The sequence below is a fragment of the Thermobia domestica genome, chromosome 9 (assembly GCF_964235325.1).
Source record: "Thermobia domestica chromosome 9, izTheDome1.hap1.1, whole genome shotgun sequence".
Classification (NCBI taxonomy): Eukaryota; Metazoa; Arthropoda; class Insecta; order Zygentoma; family Lepismatidae; genus Thermobia; species Thermobia domestica.
This window is the reverse complement of record NC_137462.1, coordinates 228,648,036-228,660,407: the sequence shown is the minus strand read 5'-3', so window position 1 is coordinate 228,660,407 and position 12,372 is coordinate 228,648,036. Positions and strand designations below refer to the sequence as shown.

The following is a 12,372-nucleotide window of genomic DNA, read 5'->3' as shown; positions in this document are numbered from 1 at the left end:
AATAATATACTCAGAATTGTATATAGTAGTTTGTTTTATTCGAAATTACATACTTCCTGCAACTGTTTTTTGATTGAAATAATTTGAAATGAAATTTTTAAGTTTTACGTCCCACGTTTATGCCGGATAGGCTAAAGGAGACAGTGATGATAAAAAATGAATGAAATGGTGGAATGAAAAAAGTGGGATAAAACGGGAGAACCTCGAGAAAACCCACGCACACAGTGTTTGTCCAGCACAAGGTTCACTTGGCGCGAGCATAGATCGAACCAAGGACTCCATGCACCAAAGGTGAACGCTCTACCACTGAAACACCGTGGTCTCTGAAATTACTTATGGAACTACCGAGAACTATGCTGTAATATTTGAATGTGCTCCAAGTTTACAATAATTAGTTTAGTTGAATTCATTATTAACAATTAAATAATTGCATTCATTATTAACAGGTAAATGCTGCTGATGCAAAGACTTAAATCTAGCGATACCGCGAGCGTAAGTATTAAACAGAGGGATTTTAAAGAGCCCCCTGAGCTGGGGGCCCTGGGCTCCATTGGCTCCGCCCTTAATCCCCTAATGCCTATAGATTATAAATTAAAGGGGACGGGCCGGGTCCGTTCTAAAAATTCCGGCCCGTGCAGACCTCTAGCTCCTGTGTATATGCTATCTGAAAATACAGTAGAGTTTCGCTTATCCGACATAAAACAGGCAGGCAGAACGCCGGATAATATGGATGTGTTAAGGAAAGACCTATAAAAAGTCAAACTATGATATAATTTTACCCATTACGCATCTAATTATCATCTTTGGAAGAAACAAATATAATGCATTGACTCAGTGACGTATCCAGCGTGAGGTCCTGGAAGCTGTCCCTTACCAAACCTCAAGCACTTTTTAATAAACCTACTTTTTCCCTTTTGAGGTTTTTTTTATGTCAGATTACTTTGAGTCAGTGTCCAAACTGTGGACAATGCGTTGTTGTTATAATTCTAACAAGTAACACTTCCCAAGTGTAACACTCCGATTTTGATAAAATTTGGCAGGTAGATACTATACATAAAATAAACAAATAAGTGCTTTTTTATTTTATTTTTTTGCTGAAAAACGGTTTTAGGTGGCAAAAGCCCTCACCTAAAATTTGAAAGTCGACGCTCGAAAGGCAAAAACAAGTGGACCAAAGTGAACGAAATTGTGAACAGATATTGCGGACATAAAATTAGGGAATACGTGTTTTGTATTTTCCTGGAAAACACGGTTATGTGGGGCACGGATCCCTCCAAACCTTTGATCATGAAATATCAAAAGTGCTAATAACAGTATGTCAGAAGTGCCTAAATTTACATGAAGAATTGGAACAAAACTTTGTGTTAGGACAATAAGCAAAAAATAAACAAATTCGGCTTTTTTATTTCTTGCGAAAAAACGGCTTTAGAGGACAAAAGGTCCCCCCCCCATGAATTTTGAAATTTGACGCAAGAAAGGCAAGAAAAAATGTACCGAACTGAATGAAATTGTTTACAAATGTTGTAGAGGTAAAATGAGGAAATACGTGCTTCGTATTTTCCTGAAAAGAGAAAAAAACCTTTTGAGTGGACCGAGGCGTTGAGTGTCATAAGGATTGGACCGAAGCGTATTAAATTGTCTGTAGATATTGGATATGAAAAATAAAGCCTCTCGTGTTTCACAAGTGTCTCCATCACATTCCTTCAAATTTGGCAGATCAACAACAAGTACAAACAGTATAGCGCATTTTGTAGTATTTCACGAGGCAACTTTAACCCTTACAATGTTTTTCCGCATAAACAAAAACACGTGCCGATTAATTTCCTGTTTGCTGTTGATGTGCCATAATTGATAGGGACATCTTTAAAACACGAAAGTCCTTATTTTACATACAGTCTATACAATATCAACACACAATTTCATTTGCTTCGGTCCACTCCTTCCTGCACTTTTACGGTAATATTAACTTTTTTTTGGAGGGGCTCTAGGCCCCAACACTCTATTTTCATACAAATTAAAATGCATTTCATTTATTGTTTTCCAAAAAGTCCCTATACGAAGTTTCGTTGCAATTCTCCATACTCTTTAGGAACTTCTGACGTATACATACTTATTTGCACTTTTGATATTTCCTGATCAACAGCTTAGAAGGTCCGTGCCCCACTCAATCGCTTTTTTCCAGGAAATTACGAAACACAATTACCTCAATTTACGTCTAGAATATCTGTGCACGATTTCAAAATTTTGGGTGGGGAATTCTGTCCCCTAAAACCAATTCTTCGCAGAAAATAAACCCGTATTCTTTTTTTTTTTTTTTTTTTTTGCGTATTGTCCCTACACAATGTGTCGTTCCAATTCTTCATGTCCTTTAAGCACTTCTGACATACTGTTATTAGCACTTTTGATATTTCACGATCAAAGTTTTGGAGGGGTCTGTGTCCCACCGAAACGTTTTTCTTTTTTTCAGGAAAATACGGAACCCATATTCCCTCATTTTTCGTCTACAATATCTGTGCACAATTTCATTCATTTCGGTTCACTTCTTCTTGCCTTTCGGGCGTCAACTTTCATCATTTTGGATGGGGGATTTTGTCCCCTAAAACAGGCATTCGTTTAGTTTTTGCGTATTGTCCATACACAAAGTGTCATCGGAATTCTTCGTCCTTTACACACATCAGACATTGTTACTAGCACTTTTGATATTTCATGATCAAAGGTTTGGAGGGGTCTGCGTCCCACCTAACCGTTTTTTCCAGGAAAGTACAAAACACGTATTCCTTCATTTTACGTCTGCCATATCTGTGCACAATTTCGTACACTTTGGTCCACTTGTTTTTGTCTTTCGGGCGTCAACTTTCAAAATTTTGGGTGAGTGCTTTTGCCCCCGTAAAACAGTTTTTCCGCAGAAAATTTAAAAACGTGTATTCGTTTATTTTATGTGTAGTATCTGCCTGTCAAATTTTATCAAAATCGGAGTGTTACACTTGGGAAGTGTTACTTGTAAGAATATACCGTAATGCCATTGATACCAGGTGGAATTAAAGAACACTTTCAAATGGGATTACAATTTCGTTTCCGGTCTGTTTATAATATTACTGTATTAGAACGATAGAAAACTAAATACATGGAAGTACGTCGGGACCGGAATACAGCAAATTATGGATGCATTAAAATACTAAATAATACTTTTGATAAAGTGGATACTTTCAAATATCTAGGATCAATATTAACAGAGGAAAATCATATTCACGGAGAAATTAAATGTCGACTAAAAGCAGGGAATTCGTGTTACTATTCGGTTTAAAATCTCTTGTCGTCGCGAATTCTGTCGAGGAATTTGAAACTTAAAATATACAAAACGATAATCATGCCTGTAGTTCTGTATGGCTGCGAAACATGGTCACTTACTCTGAGGGAAGAACATAGACTGAAAGTATTTGAGAACAAGATCCTGAGACGAATATTCGGACCCAAGAGGAACGGGAATGGGGAATGGCGGAAACTTCATAACGAGGAACTACACAATTTATATGGTTTACCCAACTTTGTTAGGGTCGTCAAGTCTAGGAGGCTTAGATGGGCGGGTCATGTAGCTAGAATGGAAGAAAGTAGAGACGCTTTCAAAGTCTTGACTGGAAGACCAATCGGGAAACGACCTTTAGGAAGACCTAGGCGCAGATGGGAGGACAATATTAAGATAGATCTCGCAGAGATTGGAATACAGAGTAGAAACTGGATGCAGTTAGCTAAGGATAGAAGTCAGTGGAGAGCTTTTGTGAACGCGGCATTGAACCTCCGGGTTCCATAGGCCATAGAGTTAGTTAGTTAGTTAGTTAGTTATTAGAACGATACACTCTTTGCCATTTGCTATTTTTGTTATGTGATATACGTAGCAGACAGTTTTCCTCACATGTCTCTAGAAAATATTTTCTGATTTCGTGAGAGTTAGAATTAAGTTTGACCGGTTCATAAATAACAAGTAAGAAACGTTTAAGAGAAATACAGAACTGTTGCATTATTATTATTATTATTATTATTATTATTATTATTATTATTATTATTATTATTATTATTATTATTATTATTATTATTATTATTATCATTATTATTATTATTATTGATATTTTTGAAACATTAGAAATACGTGCTTACGTGGATTCGTGTCGGGTTCCCTCCGAAAATAAAAGCTGGATATGTGCCTGCACTGAATGATAGACGTATGAGTCAAGGTATAGACGAGCGTGCTAGGCGATCGAGTCCGGAGCATCAAAAACAGACTAAGACCACAACTTGCAGTTCTCCTTGCCGATTGATGCTGCTTTTTACCTGCTATGATATGTCGGATAATAATGTGAAATAAACGAAGGTCAAGACCATGGCGTATTGGTGTTTCATGCACCTAAACCTGTAAAATATTTGTGCCGAAAACATCTTTAACTCACTAGCTAAATTTGAGGGTATGATCGCTCATCTTGCCTTATAAAGTATAGTCTCATAAAGAATATATATACCATAATAAAAACCTTAAGACAAAATTCAATGAGTTTCTATAGTTTTCTTTTTTAATAACGGGAAACTTGTTTATTTCATCACGATAAATCACGTTTGATACTAAGATGTCTGTTTCTGACTATATATATTTTTCATACTTTATTGGAGACATTTTTTTTCAAGAAAAGAGGATGATAAAGGAAGGTATACAACACCATAAACTGAAAGCAATCGGTATTACTAATAGTACACTAATTCTAAATAAATACGTCATCAGAGGAACCAAAAAGTTATTTCCTAATTGTATTGTTTCAGTTTTATTAACATAAAAATTATACACTTTCTACAATGTTTTGTAAAGAAAAAAAATTGAACAGGACCGGATGGGATTCGATCTGGTGTCAAAACAGTATAAAAATTACTAGTCCGTCACTCTACCCACTTGACCACACAGATTTTCTTTTGTTGCCTATCTTTTTCTTAAGAAATAAATGTTCATGGCTATAGAGCATGTCACTTCCAAACTTAACACAACAGTTTTTCTCTTTGTTTATATATTTCCGTATAACATCTTGCTTACAGAAGCTAATTTATAGGTAATAGTATACAACGGGTCCTCATCATCTTCTGTGCGCGTGGATTACTTCTAACTGTTGCACTACGTATAAAAATGATTTTATTACATTTAGAAGTGGTAACAGAACACGCAAGAAACCCAGATCATGTTGTACTCACACTCCAACATGATGTGTGAATACACCATGATATGCGTTTCTTATGTGTTCCATTACCACTTCTACATCAAATAAAATCATTTTTATACGTAGTGCAACAGTAAGAAGCATCCACGTGCACGTGACATGCGATATGTGTTTCAAATGTCCCACATATACTCATACACTATGTACAAGGGCACATTATTATTCCTCGCATACCATGTTAAAAAAAACATTCCTAGAAAAACATCTATAAGTACAAGGGGCATTTCAAGAATGCAATTAAAGAATTAGGGAGGGAGTACAAAGCGAAAACGCGCACAGAATAAGGGCTATATTATTTGTTAATCAAGAAATATAAGCACTGTAAAAGTTAATGCCTAGAATGACCTTCTGAGTAGTATAAAAGTACTTACCGCAGAAGTTATGATTTTTTCATAAAATGTTTAATACGCATTCGACACACAAAAAACACTTTTTACTTATAATAGAATACTTTCAAGCACAAAAAATTTAAAAAGTCATGCACGTGTTTTGCCATCCATGCAGCAGCCATTTTCTCCTTCTTCTTCCTGCTAATACCAGCGTGCTCCCACGTACCTCCAGAAAACAACGCACAGTCAATGTAAGCAGAACCAAAAAAAAAAAAAAAAATTGCACCTCCACGTAGGCGGAACCTCTGCCTAGAACTACAGGACGTTATAGGGCCCGCAAGAAAATTCCCCAGAAAGGCAAATTACCAGTAAGTGAAAGTAAACAACAGAAAAACAAACTTCGAGTTGCGTTCAGCTCACAAAAACCTCTACACAATAACCTTGACGCAAACCTCTACGGAATAAACTCAAACCCGTTCACAAAAACCGGTGAGCAATCAGAGGAATCATAGCAATCTAGACCTGCTACTACTACATACAACTCTCAAACAGTTGAAGAGAGTTCGCCATGGGTCAAAATAAACATGGAATACGATCATAAAGGTGAAATACATATGTTGTTTTTTATATTCGTATCACCACGAAAGTAAACGACACTCGCTTTGTTACCCCATTTTTAATTTCCTAGATGTTCAATAAATAATCTGTAAAAGACTGCACTTCGTGCGTCCTCGGTAAGTGACGAGGCGTGACGTATACTATATCCAATTTATATTTGGCAGACAATTTACACCCTAGATTTAAGCCAATAAATGCAATATTTTACTCCAATTTCCAGTTCCTTGGTTCAGCTCTTCTCCTACCAATCTTGTTATTCCCTCTGCAATTGTGCTGTGCTACTCAAAAAATTCCCTCGAAAACATTATTGCCAGTATACACAAAACCGAACAAAATTTTGTTTTTTGCTTATATTTTTATTATATTTTTTGGAAATATCTCCTTAGATGGATTGCTTTCTATTATGTCCACTTACTAATAACTAAATTTTACCCATAAACATATAGAAAGTGAAATAATTGCGAAAAATCGTGAGTTACAGTATACGCGCAATTTTTTTTTGCGCATGGGAGTACATTTTTATCACTCTGTCAAATTTAACTTCACTCCAAACACAAGTCTTTACCAACACGAATCACTGGCTCAAATATATCACTATACAGTCCAATACAAATTAATTTGATTTTCATTGAATTAAATCCATATTCAGTATTTAACAAGTACTCTTTCTTGGTATCCATAGTTGATGCAGAAGCACTTATGATGATGGTGAAAGACAAATTACTTCAGTAGCTGCTCAACACAGAATAAAGGCCCTATGCATACAGGTGTCTGTGCATGCATGCATGAAGGGGGGACGAAGAGGAAACATCCATGTTTCATCTTGTTTATACATGACACAATACGCTAACGATGAAGATACCAATTCAGTAAATTCGAAATCGTGCATGTTACGTCCAATTAAATTAATCTTCATTCTTTATATGTTAAACATACATTTCCACTTTGTAAATACGTTATTAATGCATTATTATCTGCTTCCAATTTTTCAGTACATTGTCCTGCTAAAGTCACTTTTTCGCCTCATTCAAATGTCACACATGCCTTTCATCCTTCTATCGTTGTAATTATCTCACAGTTTACAATGCGAAATGGTACGCCAATCTGCTAATCTCGCATGTTTGTAAAGGGTACCAATGATGGCATATTAAGCCTATCTAATAAATTCATTGATGTTGCCATCTTTAATTTCACGTTTCTTCCTTCGCGACAACTGCTACTGGAATGATCTACACAAACACATACGTTCCGCTTACGCTCTTCGCGGGGGGTCCAAAATAGCTACCCAATACGAGACGAGAAAAAGAAGAAAAAAAGGAAAAGCATGTTTCATCTTGTTTCTACATCCGGTAGCCGTCCGAGAGTACACTACCTTACTCTAGGATAGCAACATACTAATTTACACCGGTTTAGACCCCCCAGGGAACGTTCCCAGAGCCAAAAGTTTCCCACGCGCTCATCATGTGCCTGATCTGTACTTTAGTTCCTAAATTTTAAAAAATGGTACATGGATCAGGTGACGCCTCACCGAAATATATATTTAATATTTTGTTCCAGGATCTATTATTCTGCCTAACCTAACCTACCCTAACAAACCTATAATACAATTCCCAATTAATGAGTAAATCATAATGTACTGCTCCCAAATATCATTTTTGGTAATTTTTCATTCTTGAAGGGGAAAAATTAAACATCCAATTTGCAGAAATAAATATAGCAAATTTATTTCTATTTTTTGCCCATTTGCCCATTCAAGCCTCCCATTGACCGTTATGAATGCTGGAGAAGTTGCTAGAAGTAGAGAGGCAGAAAAGTAAAAGAAATACAACAATCTCCTCGACAAATTTATTTTTGCTCCAATATCCATCGAGACCAGTGGGGCATGGGGTTCTAGAAGCATTGATTTTATCAGAGAGGTAGGCAGATCCTTCACACACCGTTTGATACTTTGAAACATCAGAAGGGTTGCCAATTCACAGTGTTAATTAATTTAAACTAGGATTTCCCTAGTTCTCTCTTACAGAGGCCTCTTCCGATTAGTTATCTGTGGAAATGAAAAATTCTTTTTTCTGTTCTATATTTTGCAAGCTACTCCAACTAAGCAAACTGAAAATTAATGACAGAACATCCATACGTATGAGTTATGAGTCCATTTACATGTTTTGCAAAAGAAATTGGTGTACACCTTCGTTTACATCTGGCAACACTGCGTAGTTACTACTCTACTTCAATCGTAGCTTCCTAGTTTAAAAGTATATGCATGAACAAGGCTTCGTTTTGGTATAACCATCATTTATGTATCAATTCAGGTTCAAAAGTTCTACTATCCCAAACTCCGGGTTGCATGGTATATTGGACACCCTGTAGTGTAACTGCTCCAAATTTGCGCTAATATATTTTTTCGCTTGAACGCAAATTCGCGTTAGTGTGCTTTGGTGACGTTAATTGGTTTCGTACAGTTTACCTTGTGTGTGCCTCCCGTTGATTGTGCTGCCACCTGGTAGTACTGAAAGAGGAGTAGAAGGAAAGGAAGAGGAAAGTTAAGAGTAATGTGTATGAAGAAACTAAGATTTTCTGTCTGTGTGCTTGTGTGAAACATGATGCATCATATTTTCTTTTAATTTGAAGGTCAAACTGGTTTACATACGTTAATTTAATATATTAACTGCGTAATAACATAAGAAAACAAATATGATGTGTTGTGAGTTATCTACAAAATTCGTGACTAACGCCCTAGTGACGGTTATTAATGTTCTTTTAATTAATACTAAATAAAACTCTATCACATCGTACTTAGTAATAAAAAGTGAATGGAGACGAGATACCGATTGCGCCGACAAAGCATTCTGCGGAAAAGCGATTATGAAGAAGAACATGAAAAAACTGTATCCCAGTAAAATCATCAATTATTTCAACGTGTTGTGAGCAAAATCTATAGTAATCACATCATGAGGTACCTACGAAGCAATCATCTTACATATTCGGCAAACACGGCGATGTAGACATTTATTCCCAGAAGATTAAATATATATTGGAACGAAAGAACTTATATTTGGTAACGGCGAGTATGCACATGCAGAATGAAACAAGGACATTAATATCGTCGGAACGTTCACTTTTATTCTACGAACTGATCATATTTGGGGCAACGCATTGATAATAGATTACGTAACGTACTCGTCACTTCCCGACGACGCACGAAGTGCAGTCTTTTACAGATTATTCATTGAGCATCTAGGAAATTAAAAATGGGGTAACAAAGCGAGTGTCGTTCACTTTCGTGGTGATACGAATATAAAAACAACATATGTATTTCACCTTTGTGATCGTATTACTTGTTTATTTTGATACACGGCGAACTCTCTTCAAATGTTTGAGAGTTGTATGTAGTAGTAGCAGGTCTTGATTGCTGTGATTGCACACCGGTTTTTGTGAACGGGTTTGAGGGTTTTTTCCGTAGAGGTTTGCGTCAAGGTTTGGGGTCATTGTGTAGAGGTTTTTGTGAGCTGAACGCAACTCGAAGTTTGTTTTTCTGTTGTTTACTTTCACTTACTGGTAATTTGCATTTTCGGGAATTTTCTTCTGAGCCGTATAACATCCTGCAGTTCTAGCTAGAGGTTCCGCCTAGTTGGAGTTGCCATTTTTTTTATGGTTCTGCGCACATTGAAGTAGCTTGTGTTTTTTTTTCTGAATGAAGATGGAAGCACGCTGAGAGGAAGTACGGGAAGGATCGTATAAAATGGCAGTTGCAACACATGTAAGTAAGATGTACAATTTTTATCTGTATTTATATTCGTGATTTGAAATGTTGCTAATAGTATGTTTTATTCTACTTTATGAGTCATTCTTGTCTGTGGATATATATTTCATTAAAATTTCATCACGTGGGCGGTAAGCACTTGTATGTTGCTCAGGAGGTCATTGTAGGCATTAACTTTTATAGAGTGATTTATATTTCTTGATTAAGAATAACATGCCCCTTGTACTTAGTCTGTGCGCGTTTTCGCTTGGTACTAACTCCCTTATTTTTATTGTATTCTTGAAATGGCCCTTGTACTTAGATGTTTTTCTAGGATTTTTTAATATGGTATACGAAGAATAATAATGTGCCCTTGTACGTTATGTATGAGTATATGTGCGGCATTTGAAACACATATCGCATGTCCCGTGCACGTGGATACTTCTTACTGTTGCATTACGTTAAATATGATTTTATTTGATGTAAAAGTGGTAATGGAACACATAAGAAACGCAGATCACGGTGTATTTACAATTCATGTTGGAGTGTGAATACAACATGATCTGGGTTTCTTGCGTGTTCTATTACCACTTGTAAATGTAATAAAATCATTTTTATACGTGGTGGAACAGTAGGAAGTATGCACGCGCACAGAAGATGATGAGGACCAGTGTTATACTATTACCAAGGTATTTTTAATATTACATGTAACATTTCAGGTACGTTTAGTCTTATCAATGAAAGGCACTTGGAATATTTATAAGTTTTGTTCTGTTTTCGTAAAGCATGACTTCAATAATGAAGAAGTGTGATTTCGATGTAAGAAATATAAGTGTTGGTGATGCATTGATTTACACTCTTTTCAACGGTTTAGGTCTTCAGACAGTTGCGATATTCCGAACCTGGACCGTGGACGGTAAGGTGAAGTGCGTTAATGGATTCATGAGGTGATTAACTTAGAGGAAGGTATTTTCCAAATCCTCGGGTAACACAGTGCAAGGTTGTATTGCTTGGGGTGAGGAATTGTGCTTACACTGGGGGTGTCGCCGAATAGAGGTCTATTCCGGGACGCGCGAAGCAGTACTGTCATAGTAGTTGCTGTGAATTATCAATTATTGCATTTTAGTAGTTTCAGTATATATCACTTTTTTTTTTTTTGCACCACCAAGATTGCAGTACGTATTTCCAGCAATACTGTTTGTTTCTTAAACATTTACTAGGATCCGTTGCTGGGGCAATAAACTTTCATTAGCACCAGCAAACTTTCATTAGCACAGTATGCATCTGAAAATATTTTTCGGAATCCGCACTGCGCTGCTGGAAATGCATGCCAGATTGTGGCTGGTCCAGCAAGATTTTGTAACTTGGGCAAACAATTGAACATTTGGCCCTTATACTTCAGAAACCGAAAGAACTATTATTGTTACGTAGCCCGACGTGTTTTCTTTTATTAATAATGCTTCCTTTCGTAAAGTGCAAGAGCCTATATCCCATTTTTCGCATCTTAAGTAACTGTAGTTTTCGTTTGATAGGAAACAAACCTAATTCTGACAAACACTCAGGGCTGGCTGAGTGGAATTGGACTAGCGTTAGGGTTGGGTTAGGTTAGGTTCGAAATGGCTCTCCAGGATGAAAAATGGAAATAGTGCCAATATTGACGTTCTAACGTGTGTGTCAAATTGACATAGTAAGAACGACAGTGGGTTATAATGTATTTTAGAACAACAATGTGTCCCTTCATGGTAGTTATTATTTTTTTTCTTTTCCAGGGTTCAATAACCCGTTTAGAGCCTATGACAGAAAACAGCCAAGACGAAGATGAACCTGGTATTTTGAAATCATCAGCAAATACAAAAAACATCCAGGTGGAAAGAACTCAGACGTGCCCTCAAAGAATGGATGCACACTAAGAAAACTCCGTTCTCCGGATAGCGGTATACTGTACAAATTTACTCAATCCTCTTGCTTACTACAGAAATCAGTATTAGACCGGCTATTTTGTTTTATACGGAAAGTACATAGAGATAGAACACTTATACAAAGAGTGTTATGAATCATGAGTTTTCAGTTATACGTTTGTTGTACGTTAAGTCCAAACACTACAGGATTTACAAAATAATGTACGATTTTACGTACCCACATACAATTTTTTCAGTGCATCAGTACCGAAGAAAAGAAGAAAAGTAAGCAAAGAAAGGAAACAAAGCGGTTAAGAAATCAAGGTAAGACGTATGCTTCTCACAATAAAGCAGTTAATGAGAGGGAATTGGGACCTGATTGTAGCAGCAAAAATAATTGTTTTAAAAGAGTAAATAGAGGACAGGAAGAATATAATTTCAACTTTTTTGGCAATGGGTGACTATAATATCCAAAATACGTACCCATTTGATCGTCTGAGTGCTTTACCTACTGAATATAAGTACACAAAATCTGC

At 36.5% G+C, this 12,372-nt stretch overlaps 1 protein-coding gene across 1 annotated transcript in view; it reads right to left on the bottom strand.

Moving 5' to 3' along the window:
- LOC145660613 (adhesion G protein-coupled receptor L3-like) overlaps nt 1-12,372 on the bottom strand; it is an 880,165-nt gene that overhangs the window by 469,321 nt on the left and 398,472 nt on the right. The window lies entirely within an intron of this gene.